Source organism: Hypanus sabinus, chromosome X2, assembly GCF_030144855.1.
Source record: "Hypanus sabinus isolate sHypSab1 chromosome X2, sHypSab1.hap1, whole genome shotgun sequence".
In the NCBI taxonomy this organism is placed as follows: domain Eukaryota; kingdom Metazoa; phylum Chordata; class Chondrichthyes; order Myliobatiformes; family Dasyatidae; genus Hypanus; species Hypanus sabinus.
In genome coordinates, this window is record NC_082739.1 from 30,573,939 (window position 1) to 30,597,163 (window position 23,225).

At 42.2% G+C, this 23,225-nt stretch overlaps 1 protein-coding gene across 1 annotated transcript in view; it reads right to left on the reverse strand.

Annotated features, from left to right (window-relative positions):
- The window catches only part of kcnj5 (potassium inwardly rectifying channel subfamily J member 5), a 77,162-nt gene extending 56,044 nt beyond the window's left edge, over nt 1-21,118 (reverse strand). Inside the window, exon 1 of the mRNA XM_059957328.1 lies at nt 20,949-21,118. The gene's annotated coding sequence lies outside the window, so the exon portion shown is untranslated. The remainder of the gene's footprint in view (nt 1-20,948) is intronic.
- Between the last annotated feature and the right edge of the window lie 2,107 nt (nt 21,119-23,225).

A 23,225-nucleotide genomic window follows, 5' to 3' on the forward strand; every position in this document is an offset into this window, starting at 1 on the left:
CCTATTCTTACCTTCACTGGCATGAGACAAAGGCAGCAATCCGTCCTTCCAGGTGAAACAACAAACCACTCGCATTTCTTCCATTGAGTGTCCTGGTGCTCACGATGTGAACTGGGGGACGCAACCCACAGATTTGTAATCATTTTGTAGAATGCCTGCATTCATTCTGTAAGGGTGACCCTGAGCTTCTGGTCACCTGACATTTTGATTCTCCACCTCCACTCTCACTCTGACCTCTCTGTCATTGACCTCCAGTACTGTTCCAAGAATTCCCAATTCACCCTTGAGGGACAGCGTCCACTGTCCTGGCTGGGTGTGTTACTATTGCTGTCCACAATACTTGATACTAACTTCTAACTATATTGGATAACTCCACATTTTAGCCCCCTGCCTCCACATATGTTGCTGTAACTTTTTTGTTCTAATATTTTCAATTTGAAATAATTGTTACCTTGTCAATCCTGTACCCTATCATAGACATTCACTCTGTGCTCTCCACCCTGTTCCATTCTCTCCAACTTAAATTCTCTCACTTTCCCAGTTCTGAGGAAGGGCCTTTAACCAGAAATGTCAATTGTTTCTCTCATACAGATGCCAACTGACCTGCTAAGTACTTCCAGCAGTTTCTTTTTTTTATTTCAGATGTTCAGCATCTGCAGTTTTGATTTGTTTTTTATTCCTTTGTATCCATGCTGACAAGTTAGGACCACTTTCTGGCCAGCTTCCATCCACCTACCCTCTAAACTAATAATCCTCAATCTATGCACTTGACTGATGTATGTGTTAACAGCCAGTCTTGACCCTGGAAATAATTTTCAGTGGGGAGCACATGCATTTTGCAACACTGAAAGTCAATATCATAAAAATAGAAATCAACTTCAATAGCAAAACATTGATATTAATAATATCATATGGCTCCAAATGATAGTCATCATTGTTTGATGTGAAAGAATTATCAATTTAATATGAGGGCCCATTTAGTGGGAGAACTGAACTTATGTCCCTGTTGCAAATGAATCTGAGCTTTGTACAATAGTACAAATGCAATCTGAAGATCAAATTCAACGTCAATGTGGTTCAGTCAAGGCTGGGAATAAGGGCGATCAGGGAGTTGTCTAGGATGGACTGGGAAAATAAGCTAAGACACCGGTCAGTAAATGAACAACGGCAGATATTCAAACACAGAAAAGAACGTGTCCCAGTTAGGAGGAGGGATTCTATGGGAAAGTGGCATTATCTGTGGTAAACAAAGGAGATCAAGGATAATGTTAAATTGAAGAACGATGCATTCAGAGCCAAAGCAGTGGTAGGACAGAGGACTGAAAAGGTCTAAGGATCGAGCAGGAAAAGACCAAATTGTTCTTAACAAGGGAGTGAGTGGATTTTGAGAGAAAATGTGTGTGTAACAATGAGCAAGGGTTTCTGTGGACAGTAAATATGAAGAAGGTTGATGTGAATCCACTCGGGAATGAGGCTGGTTAATTAAAAACAGGAAACAAAGAAATGGCAGTAATATTAAGCCAATGTCAAGGACCCTGCAAATATCCCTAAGATAGCAGGTGGGCTAATTTCAAACAATAGGGAGTGGACTAATTGTAAAAATCCCTATCGCATGGAATACAGTGACAGAGAAACCCATGGGTGGACAAATCACTGGGTCCCAATGGCCTGCATCTGTACCCAATGGTTTAAAAGAAGTAGCAGCAGAGATGGTGGACCCTGTGATTGCAAATGTTCAGAACGTGCAGAATTTCAGGATGGAAAAAAAAGTTCAAAGAGGGAAGAAGACAAAAAGTGGGGAACTACAGGTCAGGTAGTTTAACATCTGTGATTAGCAAGAGTTAATAATCAAAGAGGAAATAATTGATGATTGTTTAGGAAATCAAACCTAGTCAACATGATTTTCTGTAAGGTAAATCATTTCTGACAAATTTGGTTGAATTTTTTGAGGATGTGACAGAGGAGGAAACTTAGATATAGTACATTCAGATTCACAAAAGGCATTTGATAGGAGACCATGGAAGAGGCTGGTGTATAAGGTACGGGAGGAAGTCTGTTAGCATGGATTGTAAACCAGCACTCACATAGAAAACAATTGGAATAAATGGGTCCATTTCAGGCTGGAGGGATTTAACAGAGTTCGGTCCTTGGCCTTCAGTTGTTAACTACTTACGTTAGTGACCAGCAGGAGGAAATGAAATATAAGGTTTCCAAGTTTGCTGATGATAAGAAAATGAGTGGACGAGCACTTGTGATGAAGCCATTTTGATTTTTCAATGGGATATAGATAGATTTAGTGACTGGGTAAAAATCTGAGAAATAGAGTTTAATAGATTCATAGAAAATTACAGCATAGAAACAGACACTTCAGCCCATTTAGTCCATGGTGAACCATTTAAACAGCCTACTCCTATCGACCATAGCCCTCCATACCCCTCCCATCCATGTACCTATCCAAACTTCTCTTGAATGTTGATATCGAAATCACATCCAACACGCACTGGCAGCTCATTCCACACTCTCACCTCTGAGTGAAGAAGTTTCCCCTCATGTTCCCCTTAAACATTTCACCTTTCAGCCTTAACCCAAGACCTCCAGTTGTAGTCCCACCCAACCTCAGTGGAAAAACCCTGCTTGCATTTACCCAATCTATACCCCTCAAAATGTTGTATACCTCTATCAAATCTCCCCTCAATCTTCTATGTTCAAGGGAACAAAGTTCTAACCTATTCAATCTTTCCTTATAACTTGGGTTCTCCAGTCCTGGGAACATCCTTGTAAATTTTCTCTGTACTTTTTCAACCTTATTTACATCTTTCCTGTAGGTAGGTGAGTAAAACTGTACAGAATACTCCAAATTAGGCCTCGCCACTGTCTTATACAACTTGAACACAACATCCCAACTCTTGTATTCCATGCTTTCTTTTGCCAAAACCCTATCTACCCGTGACACCACTTTCAATGGACCTGTATTCCTAGATCCCTTTGTTCTACCACACTCCTCGGCGCCCTACCGTTCACTGTTTAAGACCTAGCCTGGCTGGTCCTACCAAAGTGCAACACCTTGTGCTTGTCTGCATTAAGTTTCATCTCTCATTTTCAGCCCATTTTTCTAGCTGGTTCAGGTCTCAAGGCGCGCTCTGATAGTCTTCCTCGCTGTCCATTACACCCCCCAATCTTGGTGTCATCCACAAATTTGCCAATCCAGTTAACCACATTATCACCCAGATTGTTGATATAGATGACAATCATCAAAGGACCCAGCACCAATCCCTGTGGCACTCCACTAGTCACAGGCCTCCAGTCACAGAGGCAACCATCTACTACCACTCTCTGGCTTCTCCCACAAAGCCAATGTCTAATCCAATTTATTACCTCATCTTGAATGCCAAGTGACAGAACCTTCTTGACCAAACTCCCAAGCTGGACCAACTCAAATGATGTCCATGTAGACAACATCTACTGCCTTGCCTTCACCCACTTTACTGGTAACTTCATCAAAAACCTCTAAGACTGGTTCAACATGACCTACCGTACATAAAGCCATGCTGACTATCCCTAATCAGTCCCTGCCTATCCAAATATCCAGTTCCTTAGAACACCTTCCAATAACTTTCCCACTATTGATGTCAGGCTCACCAGCCTATAATTTCCTGGTTAACTCCTAGAGCCTTTCTTAAACAGCAGAACAACATTAGCTCTCCTCCAATCCTTCGGCACCTAACCTGTTGCTAAGGCTGATTTAAATATCTCTGCTAAGGGCCCTGCAATTTCTGCACTCGCCCCCCACAGGGTCTGAGGGAACACCTTGTCAGGCCCTGGGTATTTGTCACCCTGATTTGCTCAGAACAGCAAACACCTCCTCCTCTGTAGTCTGTATGGGGTCCATGACCTCACTGCTGATTTGCCTCTCTCTGAGCCCGTCTCCTGAGTAAATACAGATGTAAAAAAAATCCATAACATGTGGAAGCATGAGACCTTGCTCTTTAGCAAGAGGAATCAAAAAGTGCATTGTTATATAAATGGAGAGAGATGGCAAATGAGTGACATTTCGGGGGATCGAGATGTTCTGATGCATGACTCGTAAAATATTTGTAGGCATGCCCCCCCTCAAATAGTTAAGAAGGCAAACCATTTGTTAGCCTGTATTGCCAAAAGCCTTTGAAGTATCAGAATAAGAAGGGTTTTCTCCAGTTCTACAGAGTGTTGGTGAGGCTACACCTAGAATACCGGGCACTGTTTTCATCCCTTAACTAAAAAAAGATGCAGTGACATTGGAGAGCCTGCAGTAAAGGAGAATCACCAGACTAGTGTCTGGGATGAGAGGGTTGGCTAGCATGCGGGAGGTGGGGGGGGGGGCGGTGTTGCTGGACAGTTTAGATCTGTATTCCTTCAGAGTTTTTTTCTGGAATGAGGGATTACCTGATTCAAACATGCAAAATCTTCAGGGGGTTTGATAGAGCAGATATTGGATATATCTATTCGTGGGTGTATCAGAAAAAAAAAGTGGATAAAGTTGCTAAATAAGGAGCTAGTTGTTTAAAACTGGGGTATTTGGATATTTCTACCTTCAGGGTGATTGAAACTGGAACTTTCAGCCTCTGAGATTTCTGGAGACCAGATCATTGGGTATATTTAGGGTTAAGATAGCTGAATATTTTAAAGATCAAGAAATTGATGATTATGGGGAACCGGCACAGGAGAGGAGTCGAGACCAGCATAGATCAGCTACGATTATAGTGAATTAGGTGGGGGCAAGCTTGAGGGGGGAAATGGCTCCTATATTTTTGTGTTCTGATGATCTGGTACTTCAGATTCAAAAGGGCCCCACATACGTTCTTCATCTCTATGTCACTTTTAAGGAAATCAATTATGGAATCTCTAGTTTAATTCAGCTAAGTGACTGCTAATTAATTTCCTCACCATTTTTCAACTAATAAAATGTTTTCTTATCATTGTGTATTGTTGCTGGAGACGCATTGTGAAATGTCCATCTTATTAGATGAAACATGCTTGGGACTCGGGCAGCCATTATACCAGATGCTCAGCCTGTGTGTTGCTGAAGGCAAGAAATCAAAAGAGCCAAATGGCTTACCGAGAGGCCATCAGACCTTAGCACATAAAACAGATGTCCTGCTTGCTGCCAATTTAAAACTGTCCTGAATTATTGCCATTGTGCTTGATGCAATTTACAATTTTGATCTTTTTCAGTGTTTCCTGGAGCTTAGACACATGATGACTTGTCCTGCAGGGAGCACTGCACCCACTGTGACTACCTGCTTTTGAAAGCAGTTCCGTCAAGGTCAATCCCAGTTTGATGTAGTAACTAACTAATGCACCAAATACATCAGATGGAAATAAACCTCTTCTTGAAAATCCCTTTTTTACCTAATCTTAAATTAAACAGCAAGGCATGGCAGTTTTATACATCTTTAGGTTGTAAAGCAGTTGATTATTGAAAGACAATTCGATGTCTGCATTTTGGTATTTCGTGGGATATAACGCACTTGTCTGCAGCGTGCCATCGGAAAGAGGAATAATTTCATTTTCTTTGCAACTAACTTTCCCACCAATGCACAACAGTCAATTTGGATTGGCAACAACATCTCCTCCACAATCACCATCAGCACAGGGGCACCACGAGGCTGTGTGCTCAGCCCCCTGCTCTACTCGCTTTAATCTTATGACTGTGAAGTTAAGCACAGATCCAATGCAATATTTACATTTGTTGATGACACCACTGTAGTTGGCCAGATCAGAGGTGCTGATGAAGTGGTATATATGATGGAGATTGAAAATCTGGTTGAATGGTGCCACAGCACCAACCTCCCACCCAATGTCAGCAAAAGCAAAAACCTGATTATTGACTACAAAGGTTGATGAGCTGGTCCTCATTATGGACTTGGAGGCAGACATGGTCAGTAACTAAGTTCAATGGTGTTAAAATATCAGAGGATCCGTTGTGGGACCAGCACGTAAGGGCCATCACAAAGAAGTTGAAACAGCCACTTTACTTACATAGGGATTTGGGCAGATTTGGTATAGAACATAGAATAGTACAGCACATTACAGGCCCTTCGGCCCACAATGTTGTGCCGACCCTCAAACCCTGCCTCCCATATAACCCCCCAGCTTAAATTCCTCCATATACCTGTCTAATAGTCTCTTAAACTTCACTAGTGTATCTGCCTCCACTACTGACTCAGGCAGTGCATTCCATGCACCAATCACTCTCTGAGTGAAAAACCTTCCTCTAATATCCCCCTTGAACTTCCCCCCCCACCTTACCTTAAAGTCATGTCCTCTTGTACTGAGCAGTGGTGCCCTGGGGAAGAGGCATTGGCTGTCCACTCCGTCTATTCCTCTTAATATCTTGTACACCTCTATCATGTCTCCTCTCATCCTCCTTCTCTCCAAAGAGTAAAGCCCTAGTTCCCTTAATCTCTGATCATAATCCATACTCTCTACACCAGGCAGCATCCTGGTAAATCTCCTCTATACCCTTTCCAATGCTTCCACATCCTTCCTATAGTGAGGCAACCAGAACTGGACACAGTACTCCAAGTGTGGCCTAACTAGAGTTTTATAGAGCTGCATCATTACGTCATGTCTCTTAAACTCTATCCCTCGATTTATGAAAGCTAACACCCCATAAGCTTTCTTAACTATCCTATCTACCTGTGAGGCAACTTTCAGGGATCCGTGGACATGTACCCCCAGATCCCCCTGCTCCTCCACACTACCAAGTATCCTGCCATTTACTTTGTACTCTGCCTTGGAGTTTGTCCTTCCAAAGTGTACCACCTCACACTTCTCCGGGTTGAACTCCATCTGCCACTTCACAGACCACTTCTGCATCCTATCAATGTCTCTTTGCAATCTTTGACAATACTCTACACTATCTACAACACCACCAACCTTTGTGTCATCTGCAAACTTGCCAACCCACCCTTCTACCCCCACATCCAGGTCGTTAATAAAAATCACAAAAAGCAGAGGTCCCAGAACAGATCCTTGTGGGACACCACTAGTCACAACTCTCCAATCTGAATGTACTCCCTCCATCACGACCCTCTGCCTTCTGCAGGCATGTTATCAAAAACTTTGTCAGACTTCTGTAGATGCTGACTGGCTTTATCGTGGCCTGGTAGGGAAACACCAATTCCCAAAAATAGAAAAGTCTACAGAAAGTGGTGGATACGGCCCAATCCATTACAGGCAAAGCCGCCCCCCCCCCCCACCCCACCGCTGAGCACATCTACAAGCAGCACTGCCACATCTATCATTGATGATCTCTTTTCACTGCTGCCATTGGGAAGAGGTACAGAAGCCTCAGGTCCCACATCACCACATTCAGGAACAGTTATTACCCTTCAGTCATCAGGCTCCTGAACCACTCACCTCAACACTGAATTGATTCCACAATCTATGGTCTCACTTTCAAGGACTCTACAACTCATGTTCTCAGTATTTATTTATCAGTTTTTATTTCAGTATTTGCACAGATTCTCTTCTTTTGCACATTGGTTATTTATCAGTCTTGGTTTGAGTGTCATTTTTGTATTTCTTTGTTCTACTGTGAATGTCTGCAAGAAAATGAATCTCTGGGTAGTCTATGGTGACGTAGACGGACTTTGATAATGAATTTACTTTGAACTTTGAACTTAATGTTCTCCAACCTCCTCACACCTCACATTAACACGTGTAAGGATGTGGGAGGAAAACCACCCTTGCTCAGGGGAAGTACTCAGGAGTTTCAAAGTTCAAAGTACAAGTATTGTCAAAGTATGTAAACATTAGATGACCTTGAGATTCTTCTTCCAATAGGCAGCCACAAGACAAAAACACCAAAAAATGAATGCGTGTATATATATATAAAAAGACAGTCTAACACTCAACGTGCCGAGAATGAAAACCACATCGTGCCCATGGAAAAGGACCCATAAAAAATAAAAGAATAAAATAACCCATAAAAAAGTTTCGAACACCCAATGTGCAATGAAATAAAAGCATCATACAAACAGTAACCACAAGCAAATAGTGACTTCTTCAATCAGGCCCAGTGCTTAACTCTCCATCTGAACATCAGGTTCTGCCGCCTTGAGCAGTGATCTGAAGCGGCCTGTACTCACCTCAGACCGCAACACCCTGACCTTTTCAATCTGGCCCAGTGATTAATTCTCCGTCCGAACAGCGGGTTCTGCTTCTTGAATACACTGGACTTCACCAGCTTGATTCGGCCTGTAAGCCTCTGTCTGTGCATTGTGTTTAGTAGCATCGACATGCTCTGGGGCCTAGACTCCACAGCTTCGACTTGGCCTGTGCACGACCTTTCACACTCTTCCATGCTGTCGGTAATGGGCCCACCACCTCGCCTTGTCTCAGTTCTGCCACATCGAATTGCCTCCGAGTCCAAAGGGAAGTTACAGACTATTACTTACGATGATCATTTGCCAGAAAAAGAATTCAATCCTTTTGTGAGATATTTCCAAATCTGAGGGGCATAGATAGTGGACAGCCATTGTGTTTTTTCCAAGAGCAGCAATGGTCAATACTGGAGGTCATCTGTTTAAAGTGAGTGGAGAAAAGTTTTGAGGACATGTCAGAGGAGCATCCATCATTAAGGACCCTCATCAGCCAGGGCGTGCTCTTTGCTACCATTAAGGAGGAGGTTCAAGATCCTGAAGACACACACTCAATGTTTTCGGAACAGCTTCTACCCCTCCACCATCAAATTCTGAATGGACAATGAAGCCATGTATACTACCTCACTGTTTTTGTTTAAGTTTTGCTCTCTTCTTATACTATTTATTTACTTTAATTTTTTTATATACGGTGGATTCTGTTTAATTGGGATGCATCAGGACCAGTACATTTTGGCCCAATTAAGCACCTGCCCTAATTAGAAGAAATTTCCTGGAAATTGTTAAAGAGGTACAAAAGAGACAGACTATTGTTTAACTTAATAACACATTATATATTTAAATGAAATTCAGAACAAATTACAGCACTACCAATACTACTACAGTGCTATAAAACTGTGTATTAGTTCAGAATAGTTATTGACTTATGCAGTGTACACTGCAGTATTCTTTTAATTGACTGCAAATGTACAAAAATCAGTGCAGACACCTAGTGCAGATAATGGACTGCCTCCATTGCCTTCCTGCAGGAAGTAGTATTGTAATCCAACAACACAGTATATACTGCAAGTGATGTTAGGCAGATAGCTTTTAATTTGGTCCAGTAGTGTAATTTTATCATTTACTATTTCTGCCCTCAATAAATAATTAGCAGAGCTGTAACTGTGGTTGCTTTCCTCTTGGTGTGGGATGAATTCCTAGCATTTCAGGTATCTGTGGATGCAGAGGACAGTTTAAACTTTTGTCCATTTACCACCCTAAAGATTCATTCTGTACCTACTATGCAATCTTTTCCATAGTATTCCAAGTGAAAATATGATTCCGCTGCATTTGATTTGCTACAAGAGGTGGGGCAGCCTCATCTTGAAATGTTGAATCAGGACCCATTGTTGTGTGCATGAACACCAGAGATTCTGCAGATGCTGGATATCAGAAACAAAACACACACACACACACACACACACACACACACACACACACACACACACACACACACACACACACACACACACACACACACACACACACACACACACACACACACACACCTGGAGGAAGCCAGTGGATCAGGCAGCATCAACTAAAGGAAATGAACAGCTGATGTTTTGGGCTGACCCTTCATCAGGACTGGAAAGGAAAGGGGTAGAGTTCATAATGAAAAGGTAAGCTGCATCTCCAGCCAAGTTGGACCAGTACAGTTTCAGCACTGTCTTCTACCTGACAGTCTGGAAATTTGCGCAGAAGTGACCTATTCAGAGAAGTGCAGACAGGAGCTATTGTTGATCTTATTTACAAGTGGGACTTGTGTGTCAAAGAGGCTGCTCCTCAATGACCAGCTTGGGTTGGCAAGGACCACTCTTTTCCAGAGGTCACCACAGCCTTGATCAAAGAGCTGAGCTACAGATGTGAAGTGAGAGGGTCTGTCCTTTACAACTTGTCTGGAGATATAGCTGAATCTGAATCTGAAGCCTAGACAATTATCACTACAACTGGGACGTTGCGTATTCCATGGACTTTGCTCCATTAAGGTCTCGCAGCCACTTCAGACTGAATCAAACTGGCTGGAAAGTGGCAAGAAATCCGAGATGGATCATCCACTGAACACTTCTCATTGAATGTGCTTGCAAGATGCTTCAGTCTTGGATCTCACTAGCTGGGTCCCACCATCATTAAGAATGAGGATAATTTTGGAACCACCTCCTGGCACCTGTTTTATTGTCCAAACATTATTTATGACTAAACCTAAGCAGAGTCACAATCTGACCTTCTGTTTGGAAGATCATTTAGCAATATCCATTACACATTATCTATTATGAAATCCCAAGAGATCCTGTAGGTACATTAAGATTAAAAGGATGGCGATAGAGAGAATAAATCCCCCTGGAGATTGGCAGTCTGTGTAAAAATGGGAGAGATTTTGAATAAATATTTCTCTTCAGTTTTTATTGTAAGGATGAAGAAAATGAGGAAAATGAGGCAAATGAGTTGTGTTGTCTTAGACCATATATTCAAATATTCAAAGTACATATATTATCAAAGTATACAGTATAAACCCTGAGATTTGTATATGAATTGACAGGAAGGAGATACTGGAGACTTTAAAGTGTATTAGGGTGGATAGCTCCCCAGGGCCTGACCTGGTGTATTCTTGTACCTTGTGGGAAGCTAGAGAAGAAATTATGGAGGCCCTTGAGAGATTTTTGCTTTATCTCTTGCCACAGATGAACTTCCAAGGACTGGAGGGGGGCTAATGTAGCAGCATTGTTTAAATTAGCAAATTCAAGCCATGAAATTGCAATCTGGTGAATCTGACATTGGTGGTGGGTAAATTGCTGGAGGGGATTCTGAGACTACTAACATTTGGAGAGACAGAGTCTGATTTGGGACAATTAGCATGGCTTTGTATGTGGGAAGTCATGTCTGACAACTCCCTTGACATTCCTTTAAGAAGTAGCCAAGCGGGTAAGTGAGGGCATGGCAGTGGATCTTGTCTATGTGATTTTAGAAGGCCTTTAACATAATACTTCATGGCCAGCTAGACTGGAAAGTTACATTGCATGAGATCCAGAGGGAGGTATTGGATTGGATTCATAATTGGCTCACTGCTAGGAAACAGAGGGTGATGGTCAAGTACTGTTTCTCAGTCTAGATGTCTGCATCTAGTGGTGTGACACAGGGGTTAGTGCTGGGACCTTCCTTGTCTACAATTTACATAAATTGTACAAGGTCTGGTTAGTAAGTTTGCAAATAATACTAAAAACATTGTGGTGGTATAGATACATAGGTTTTGAAAAATTACAGGGTGATCTTGATCAGTGAGATTTGTGGGGTCAGGACTGGCAAATGATGTTTGTATTTTGGAAGATCAAACCAGGGTGGGACTTACACGGTGTATACTGTTGTAAGGCCTTGAGCAGGTGGGGTATTATGGACCAGAGGAGTGCAAGTGATTAGTTCACTGAAAGTGGCATTTCAGGTAGATGGGGTGGTGGAGAAGATGTTTGGCATGCTGGTCTTCACTGGTCAGAGCATTGAGTACAGGAGTTGGGAAGTTATATTGCAGTTGTATGAAACATTGGTCAATTATCACTTCGAGCACTGTGTATAGTTTTGGTTACTCTGTGACAGAAATGATGTTACTAAACTAGAAAGAATGAAGATAAGATTTACAGGGATGTTGCCTGTACGTCAATGCCTGAGTTACAAGGAGAGGATGTGTAGACTATAGTTTTATTCTCTGGAACGTAGGGTATTTTGAGGGATAGGCTGATAGAGATACGTAAGGGAATGGGGTATAGACAGGGTGAAAGCACATGGTATTTTTCACAAGGAGTAGGGGCTACAAACAAGAAGGCATCGGTTTAAGATCAGAGGGGAGAGATTTAAAAGGCCCATTAGGGCAGTTTCTACGCACAAAGGCTGATGCATATTTAGAATGAGCTGCTTGAAATAGTGGTTGAGCCAGACACATTAGCAACTTTTAAAAGCCATCTAGATAGGTACATGGACAAGAGACGTTTAGAGGTGGCCAAACATGGTAAGAGCTCACTGTTTAACTCAGTTACCCTGCACTAGTTGGGCCAAAAGGGCCTTTTCCATGCTGTGTGACTCTATAACTCTATGACAGAGGAGATTCCTGTATTACAGCAGTTCAGGTAATGAAATCTCACTTTCACAAAATTTACAAATACAACCAAAAAATCTGAGATATGGAATTAAAATTTGCTCTAATAAAATTCATCTGAATAAAATAAATAAATTCCATCTCACATGGCCCCCATGTTATGGATCACATTCTTACAAAATCATTCATATTGCAAATTTCTATAAGGCAAGTGATCTTTTTCCCCAATGAATCCCATGTTATAAGTGGAGAAGCATTTGTATGAAAAGGTTTTCCTTCAACAGAAATGCTCCTATTAGTGTGTGCAGTCTATCAGCAAGAGAATTGTATTGTGGGCAGAAAAGAAAGAACTGTTTAATTAACTGGAAATGGATATTACATTGTTTTATAATAAGTAATTGTACAAGTATCAAAAGAAGAGATTGTCTTGTCAGTTTCCAAAGCAGATCCCTTAAGTGGCCTCCCATTGTGAACTGGTAGACTGCCATCGTTGACCTTGTCCTTAATAAACTAGTTCAGTTCTCTGTATGAATTTTGAGTTTATTTAATTCTTTTTCACTTAAATTCCATAAGAATGTATTTTTATTCCTTATCTCAAAATTTTGGTAGTAGTTTGCAAATTAGTTGCAAATTTCCATTATCCAAGCTGCCATAACATGGGGGTACATGAGAAAGGAAGAGAATGGCAAAGATAAATAATCTCTCAGAAGCACAGAGAGGAGAAATTATTAATAGGAAAGTGGTAGAGATGTTAAAAAAGTATCTTGTATCTGATTTAACTACAGCAAAAATAACAGAAAAGTTGGGGGGTAAGGCAGATGCGAACTTAAAAGGATATGTATTACTACAGAAAAGTAACACACAAATTGAAACTAAAGGGCTGACAAATCCCCTGGACTTCATGGCTTGCATCAGAGAGTTCTAAAATAGGTACCTATGGAGATAGTGAATCCATAGATTGTGATCCTGTAAATGTCCTGGTTTCCAGAAAGCTTATAGCAGATTCAAGATTCAAGCTTGTTTAATGTAATTTCCTGTATGTGAGTGTAAGGGAGAACGAAATAATTGTTACAATAAAAGAGCAAAAGGAACACTGCTGTTCAAAGATTAAGCAAGGTAGAAAACATGGCCAGTTAGCACAACAGTTGTCAGGGAAAAGCCATCCTTTTAAGTGATAACGGACAGCTACAAAAGCATAATTTCATTAAGCTGAGTCAACATGGTTCTATGAAATGGAAATTGCATTTAATAACTTTATTGGAGTTCTTTGAGAATGAATCTGGCAGATTAGATAATGGAAATTAGTAGATATAGAGCATTATAGTTTTTAAAAGGCAGATGATCAGGCATCTTATAGAAGCCTGCTGCAGACAATAAAGGCTGATGCAGATACATGGATGGAGAATTAGTCAATGCATGGAAGGCCGTGGGTAGTAAAAAAGCAGGCAAGATCTAACTTATGACATGGTGCAGGGACCAGCCCTGCAGCCTCAACTAATTTCAAGTCCATATTAATGACTTAGATGAAAGGGACTGAGTGTAATGTGTCCGAGTTTGTTGATGATACAAAGGTGGTGCATAACCAGATAGTTAGGAGGCACAACGTACCTTCAAAGAGTCATAACAGGTTAGGTAAAAGATGGCAGTTGCAATATAATGAGAGTAATTATGAGGTTTTCCATCATGGTAAGAAAAACCTAAATAGGGTATCTACTGGTCTTCATTTTAGAAGCAACGTCATGAAAGAATAACCAAGTCTTGGCGGAAACCATCCCAGAGACTAGTATGTTGTTAAGTAAACAAGGAAGAACAAATAAGTTCCACAGCCTGGAGTTAAGAAGAATGAGAGGTGATCTTATTTGAAGCACACAAAGGCTTAATTTGGTAGATGTTGAGAGGATACCTCAGTCACATAGTCTATACTACGAGGAAGGGTCAAGCCAGTGAAACACAACAAAGGAGAATATCTTTTCTCAGTGTGGTATAAACGTTTTGACTTCTCCAAACAAGAGACTGTGTCATTAAATATATTCAATGCTAACTGGGAAAAGAGGAAAATCAAAGGTTACATGGGTCAAAGAGGGAAGTGGAGCTGAGCAAAATGATCAGTTGCCACCTTATTGACTGAGTCATCGAGCTGTAGACTAGGCTCAGCAGGCAGACTCTCCAGCCTGCCTTTGTCAGGCTTTGACAAACTTCCTTTTGTCTGGAGAAAAATTCCTTCAGAAGAAGGGACAGAGTGAGCAAATAATTGAGGTTTCTAGAGATATGGGAGGTCTGGACAAAATGGTGAACAGCTTGGACTTAAGGCAACTGCAGTGCAATTGATAATTACTATAAATTCAAAGACACATTGTACTCTTTTTCAAAAGTAACTAGATGAACACAGAAGGTACTGAAAGCTGGAAAATGGGATTGCTCTTCATAGCATGCTTTCTGCTGTCATGGACAAGAAAGGCCAAAAGGCTTTTGTGCTTTTTATTCCATGTCCCGTCTCTCTCATTCTCCTTTTATCCTACGATACTTGCTCTCCCTGATTTCCTCTAGATTGGGTCTCTTGCACTTTTCTGATTTTAATAAACTCACCATTGGTGGCCATGCTGTCACTTTCTTGGTCTTAAGCTCTGGAACTCCCTCCCTATGATGTGTTGGAGTTGCTAAGAAATTAAACTAATTAAATGTTATAGCTTATCTGCTGCAGGATTCAAACAGTATACACAACTGGGAATATGCCACACTATGTAATCTACACAATCTGCACAAAACCAGGAATATAGAAATACTTACACCTGTATACCTTTTTTTGCACTGCAGTCAAGAATATTTCCACACTGTACTGTATCCATACAACATGGAAAATTATCTCATGTAGGAATGGAAAAAATATCATAATACATCATACAGTAACAACTGAGAACATACAGTACAAACACAACTTAGCCTTAAGATGGATGTACAATTGGATACAAGCTAATCCTCATAGTCACAAGGCAGGCTACTCCTCAGTCTTCTCTCTTTTGTAGAAAGCAGCCCCAACTTGTTCAGTCTTTCCCAACTAGGTACAACCTCTCAGTTGAAAAAGATGAGGTGGTACACTTTGGAAGGACAAACTCCAAGGTAGAGTACAAAGTAAATGGCACGATACTTGGGAGTGTGGAGGAGCAGAGAGATCTGGGGGTACATGTCCACAGATCCCTGAAAGTTGCCTCATAGGTAGATAGGGTAGTTAAGAAAGCTTATGGGGTATTAGCTTTCTTAAGTCGAGGGATAGAGTTTAAGAGACGCGATGTAATGATGCAGCTCTATAAAACTCTAGTTAGGCCACACTTGGAGTACTGTGTCCAGTTCTGGTCGCCTCACTATAGGAAGGATGTGGAAGCATTGGAAAAGGAACAGGGGAGATTTACCAGGATGCTGCCTGGTTTAAAGAGTATGGATTATGATCAGAGATTAAGGGAGCTAGGGCTTTACTCTCTGGAGAGAAGGAGGATGAGAGGAGACATGATAGAGGTGTACAAGATATTAAGAGGAATAGACAGAGTGGACAGCCAGCACCTCTTCCCCAGGGCACCACTGCTCAGTACGAGAGGACATGGCTTTAAGGTAAGGGGGTGGAAGTTCAAGGGGGATATTAGAGGAAGGTTTTTTACTCAGAGAGTGGTTGGTGCGTGGAATGCACTGCCTGAGTCAGTGGTGGAGGCAGATACACTAGTGAAATTTAAGAGACTATTAGACAGGTATAGGGAGGAATTTAAGCTGGGGGGTTATATGGGAGGCAGGGTTTGAGGGTTGGCACAACATTGTGGGCTGAAGGGCCTGTAATGTGCTGTACTATTCTATGTTCTAGTTCAAGCATCATATGAGTAATTGCTCTGTGTGGCTGAAAGTTTATGGAAGTTTAGCATCACTGCTTTTAACTTCTCTCTGTAAATTAGGACATAAGGACACCAGTGTGGCATTGTAGCGGTTAGCACAACGTTTTACAGTGCAGATGACCTGGGTTCTATTCCTACTGCTGTCTATAGGAACTTGAATGTTCTCCCCGTGACCACATGGGTTTCCTCTGGTGCTCTGGTTTCCTCCCACAGTCCAAAGATGGACCGGTCAGTTGGTTAATTGGCCATTGTAAATTGTCCCATGATTAGGCTAGGGTTAAATTAGGGGATTGCTGGGCATCGTGGCTTGAAGGGCCTATTCCATGCTGTATCTCAATTAATAAAATATATAAATAAATAGGTAGAGCTGCTGCCTCACAACCCCAATGACCAGCTCGATCCTGACATCCAGTGCTTTCTGTGTAGTGTTTGCACGTTTTCCCTGTAATCTGGTGAGTATCCAGTCTCTCACCATTTAACAGATATTCTGCCTTTGTCAGGTTTACCAAAGTTGGTGACTTCACATCTTTCCACATTATATTCCACCTGCCATGTTGTCATTCACTCTACCTATATCCTCTTGAAGCCTGTTTACAATCTTCCACTGTATTCACCCAATTTACTATTCACAAATAGAATGAAAATATGATATTTGATGCCCCTCAATGTAATCATTGAGATAGATTGCGATAGGGATCCAGCACTGATCCCTATCGTACTCAACTAGTCTCAGCCTGACAAGCCTGTTCAGTGCCTGTCCTTGCTTTCTCTCCAATAGCCAATTCTCAATCCACGTTAGTACATTACCTCCCAATTCCATGCATTCTTACATTACATAAGAACATAAGAAATAGGAGCAGGAGTAGGCCATCTGGTCTATCGAGACTGCTTCGCCATCCAATAAGATCGTGGCTGATCTGGCCAATGCTGAGCAGTTGCCAATGTTGAAATCCACTACATCCATTGGATAAATAACCATTCTACCAGTCACATCCTTGAAGGACTCCAACAAGAGTAGTCAAGCATAACTTGCCTTTAATACTCTTTAATTTCTTTTATTGACATTCAGCGCAGAATAGGCTTGTCTGGCCCTTCGAGCCGTATCACCCAGCAATCCCCCAATTTAATTCTAGCCTAATCACGGGACAATTTACAATGCAATTATTTACAGGAAGTGCAGTTACGACATCCTTCCTTTGGAATTCTGGTCTTTTCCCTATCAGGTTGGTAGCTCCCTCTTTTCCCTCTCTTGCTTTTTTTAAAGAATGATTTCATATTTGCTGCCCCCAACCCACACAAACATGTTACAGGGGAGGGGTGTTGTGTCCCCAGAAAACCATATGTACCACAATTTTCTGTAATGTAAACCCAGCTCATCCGGGCATGTGTAAAGAATTACAAGCTGAAATTAAAACAAAAAAAATGGTATGCATGTTTGTAATTTCCCTGAGAACAAATTTCTCTGCCATCAATCCTATTTATATCAGATTTTTGGGAAATGAATACAGTAAAGGTGAATTTCCATTTCCCAAAGAGCTTAAACACTGGGGACACCTGCATTGGTCAAAAATAAAACAAGGGAAGTTGGTAAGTATGAGGTTGATCATGGACATCTCCCCCAATTCTGTTGATTCTGAAATTGTTTGTGTGGGTTGGGGGCAGCAAATACTACATCCTGTTTTTTCACACTGGGAAATACACATTGCTATTACCAGACTTTAGAACTTGGATCACTTCTATATTTACAGTTACAGCAACTGAAAAATAATCGTGTTGTGGATAAGAAATTCATATTACTTTACCTATAAATAATTCTATATTTGTATCTCAACAGATGCTCCTGCCTGTGCAACAGTGCCAATGTACTCTATCATAATTTTGGACCCCTCTGTTCAATTTCTCCTTAACATTCTCAGCTGTAGATAATAGCCCCAATCCCCTGTATCTCTTAAATCACTTGGGCCATTCCAGCAAATCTCATCTGACAGGCTTCTGTCACCTTGGCCTCCCTAACAAAGAATTGGAAACAGTACTCCAGTTCCATTCATGAAGGTTCTGCAACATTTCTTGCTTTTGTGCTCTTTACCTCCATTCATATAAATGAAGATTTTCAATGCATTTGAAGGGACTTACTGAAGCCATTCCTCTCCTCCTGCTCTGTCTCCCTCCATTTACTTGATTAGAAACTTTCCTGATATTCTAATTGTAATGCACTGTAAGGGTTCACTGCTATGTAATGGTGTTTTTTGTGATGTTCACTGCTGAAGTAATGGTTTCTCTGTAGCAGCAATGTTTGGGTTATGGGGGGAGATAACCGGACCGTTGATGTATGTGTGCCAATCAGAATTTTGTCTTGTGATTCTGGAAACAGTTGTTTCTGCGGGCTTTTGCACAAAGGAGAGGGAGAGATGAAGAGAAAAGACATAAATGGAGAAATGTGGTAGATCACCGGACGGGGTGGATTCCAAGCGGGGTCCGAAGGAGGAGATCGATGGGGGAAGACGGTCTACTGAAACTGCATGAGCTCCAGCTATTGTGTACAGATTGTTTAATAAGATTGGCGCCCTTTTGCTTTTATATTTTGTTTCTCTACTATCCACATAGTCAAAGTAAGAGTTATAAAGCTTAATTGCTTAATCGCATATTATGTACTGTTTGTTATTCCGGGGTACTGATTTGTAACGGGGGATACATCACGCAGTATCCACCCAAATGAGATTTCTTAAGCTTGGCTGGGCAGGGGGGTTATCACCCCCTAGATTAAGCTACTGGAAGAAGCGAGTGTTACATAATATTAAGCAGTAGAAGCTAAATGATCCAAAATACAGAAAAAAACAGCAGATACTAGAAATCTGAAATAAAAACAAAAAAATGCTCAGCAGGTCTTGAGAAGTCATACATAAGACATAGGAGCAGAGTTAGGTCATTTGGTCGATGAAGTCTGTTCCACTATTCCATCATATTACCCCCCCCCCCCCAACCTCAGACAGAGACAGAGAGTTAATTTAGTTTGCTGCCTTATCATGAACGGACATAATGTCATCAGCCTGAAACGTTAACCTTGTTCCTTCTTTCACAGATGCTGCCTGACCTGCACCGTATTTCTAACCTTTTCTTTTGAATCCAAGTGACGTCATGCCATCAATATATTAAGAAATTCAATATGTCTGAGATGAGCAGTGAGTTGGTTAACTCAGTTATTACACCTCCTTATCAGCAGATTTTGTAGAAAGCAGATCTAGTTTTCAAAGTGTGAACTTTATGAGGTTGAGCAACCTGAAAATTGATGCAAATTAGAAAATGTGCGAACTACTCCAATTCAAAACAATGTTCAGTTCTTAAACACTTGGCAGTCACACCTGCTGTGTGACAAATAATATGGAACAGTACTGATAACTGGAGAGACTGAACAATTGGAACTTACAAAATACCTTTCATGTCTTAAATTTGTTTGCAATACTTCAATGAAATCTAAAGCAGAAATGAATGCAGTGTGTCAATCAGAGTTAAAAATAAAGACCTGAAGAAGTTTGTGAACAAAAGTTTGAGACTGACAATTCGTAATAGTTGAAAAAGCACACGTGAGAAGTGAATAGTTACATTCCCCTTGTTAATGCCATAGAATCATAGCGCCCACTGACCATCAAACACCCATTTACCCTGATCCCATTTTATTCTACCCATATGCCCATCAACCCCTCCAAGATTCAGACACCTTTCTACAGACTTAGAGAATTTACAGTGGCTAGATAACCCCCCAACCTGTGGGATGTGGGACGAAACTGGAGGGAAGCACACAGTGCAAACGCCATGCACTGAGGTCAGGACTGAAGTCAAGTCACTAGAACTGTGAGACATCAGTCCTGCTAGCCACATCACTATGCTGGAGGACCTTGAAGGAATACAGAGATATGACTGCTCTGGAGAAGCTGTGCAAGCTCTCCTTAAAGCAGAGAAGCTTTGGATGCTTTTAGAGGTGGTTTCTATCACAAAGGGGACAGTTTGAGTAAATAAATGGGCTAAATGGAAAGATTATTTGAAGGCACTGATTGGAGGTGCTTATGAAGCAAACCATCAACATGAGGAAATGTACTTCTTGTGATGTGTGGCCAGGATCAGAAAAGCCTGATAGGCTGGTGGGCACCAGTTCAATAGCAGCTTTTATCAAGTGGGCTGGTTAAATATAGGGGTATGGGATTAATGGAACTCGTTTTCCAAAGTGCTGGCATAGTCTCAAGACTGAATAGCTCCCTTCTTCATTGCAACATGTGACAAATCTGCAGTTATACTGTTTTCTGTATTTCTGTTGTATTTTCAAAAAAAAAAGCAGTGCTTCATCAACTTGACATTCCCCTCCAAAGGTTCACTGACTTTTCCTCGCTATGCAGTCTTTAGGTAGTTTTCTGTCGCAGTGTGAGTAATGAATCTATAATTTCTGTCACCAATAAGTGACCTGTTGTTGCCTGGGTTCTGTTGTGCCTTTTTGCAAATATAGGAAATACATTGGCCCTCTCGTACCACTCACTTTCTAATGCTGCAAATCCTGAGCCAACCAGCTTTGTTCACACAATCTTCTGATGCTTGAAGCCAATTTGTGTACAGCAGTCCCACAATATCAATGGGAGAATTTACATAGTAACAGCATTAATCCCAACGCAGACTCAAAATTCAGAATAAATTATTTTGCAGGATGGTTACTGCTCCTCCTGGAAACCAACAGGCATAGTGACCCTTTCCCCAGCTCCCCCACAAACATATCTGAAGCAATAAGACAGCAACAGTACTCCTAAACGGAAGTCTACTCACCATCTCTCTCCCTTTGCTCCATCTTCTCGCCCTCACTCTGCTCTGCTAAAGAACTCACCTTGGCCTTGTCTGTGAGAACTGTATAAAGCTCCCCCACTCAGCCCTGCACAGCCACCAGATGAATACTGCTCCCTACTGCCGTGCACGACAGAGCCAATCCACAGGCTCAGAAGAGGGACACAACAGGTGCAGACAAAGTTGACCTGCCTCGAAACCAGCCTCCGTAAATATCAGGCACCCCTGTGGAGTGGGTGTAGGAAAAGGAGAAAAATCAGTGGTGGAGTTTAATCCAGACAAATGCGAGGTGATGCATTTCAGGAGCACTAAAGAGGCTAAGGGTGTATGGGGTGTCCAGGGAGGGGCAGCAGCTCTGGCTGTGTCCATTTGGGGCAGCTCACTCACTTTTGAGCCCCACTGCGCACTCAGCTCCCCAGTGAGGTAGGGACGTGCCTGTCCTGGCATGTTAAGTCAGCTCTGGCAGACTGGGTGGATGAGATCTACAGTGAGATCCAATGGCCCAGAAGGTGGATCTTCAATGCTCATGGAGAGTGAAGGGCATAACAAGGCACAGAAGAAGCCATTGTCCTCCACTGCAGCCAAGGAAGACCCTAGTTTGTGACGACTACTCGTACCACTGGAGCTGTACTTCTGGTGTCGAGAGAGTGGAACTGTCCTGGTGGGACAACTTTTCCACTTCAAAAACTATTCTACACAGGTCTCTTGTCATTGTTGGGCAACCAACAATAAGGCTAGGGTCTATGGGACCACTGACGAACAGAGGAACTTTTGAGTGCAAGTCCACAGATCCTAGAAAGTGACACCTCGGGTAGATAATATGGTTGGGGGGGGGCATATGGAATCAGGGTACTGTAAATAGAAGTAGAGAGATTATATTTCAATTTGATAAATCCTTGGTCAGACTTCAACTGGAGCATGTGTGCAGTTCTGGCTACCAAGGTTCAGGAAACATGATAGCTCTGGAGAGGGTGTAGATGAAATTCCCCAGAATGTTGCTGGGATGGAGCATTTCAATTATGAGGTGCGACTGGGAGGCTGGATCCATTCTCCCTGGAACATGGGATATAATTGAGCTATATAAAATTCTGAGGAGTGTAAACAGTGTAGACGGCAAGAAAACACTACTCACAAGGGAGGTCGATAAAACTGGAATTTGTAGATTTAGGGTAAGGGGGAAGAGATTTATAAGAGGATCTGAGGGGGGGCCCCTTTCATTCAGGAAGTGGCAAGCATCCGGAGAAAGCAGTCTTTCTATTGTCTGAGAAAGTAGCGATAACTGGATTCTTTACAACATTTAAGAAGCGTCAGGACACGCACTTTAATTGCTTAATTATGGAAGGTTATCGACCACGGGCCGAGAGATGGGATTAATGCTCGAATTGCCCTTTTCCATGCTGTACAATTCGACGACTCTAGTGGTACTTTTAAGACTGGAATTGCAAGATTTTTTTGTTGACCAGGACACGAATTCCTATAGTAAAAGAGGTTAAGGTAATCTAATTGAACCATATGTAACTATTTTTTAAAAAATAAAACAAATAAAAGGGAAGATTGTGCGCGGGCTCCAAGGCATGCTCCTGACCCGATGTACCCACTGGTCTGGGAAAGCCTGTCAGCCAGCACATTCAGTGTCCCCTCTTCAGATACAGCTGGGCGGGAAGGTCGCCTGGGGGAGGTGTAGTTGGGATGCTGGCACCTCCGTGAACCTGGTACCTGAAGCCCTGGGGGTGGGGATGGGGGGGGGGGGGTTGCGCTGCACAACTCTTCCACATACCCCTGCTGCAGCCTTATCTATTCCCGATGGACAGAAAACATGGGCTCATGCCGGCAGCAAAAAACGAATGCTGCTGAATGAGCTATTTGTCTCGCAAAAGAGAGGCTGGAAGTTCACTGCAGAGTTCCCTCTTCGGCACCGCATTCAGTCCGGCTCGGCCGCTCGCTCTCGGGCTGGAGTACACGGTGGCATTCAGTCCCGCCGGTCCTGCAGCAGTTAGCACCAGTGCATTACAATTCCTCAGGCAGCGAGCTCCTTCCAGCCGGGTCTCAAGAGGCAGCACACCAACAATAAACACGGGAGGAAGAGAATCATAATAAATACAATTGGCTGCTTGGAGAAACCAAACACGTCTCATTCGGTAGGTGCAGGGAATGGAATCACGGAGGCAGACCCTCACACGGGGCTTTGTCCTGAGCCCCACCGACCAGCCTTAGTCAGCATGTCTGGCTGCTGCAAAGGAAGAATTCTGATTGACAGGACGG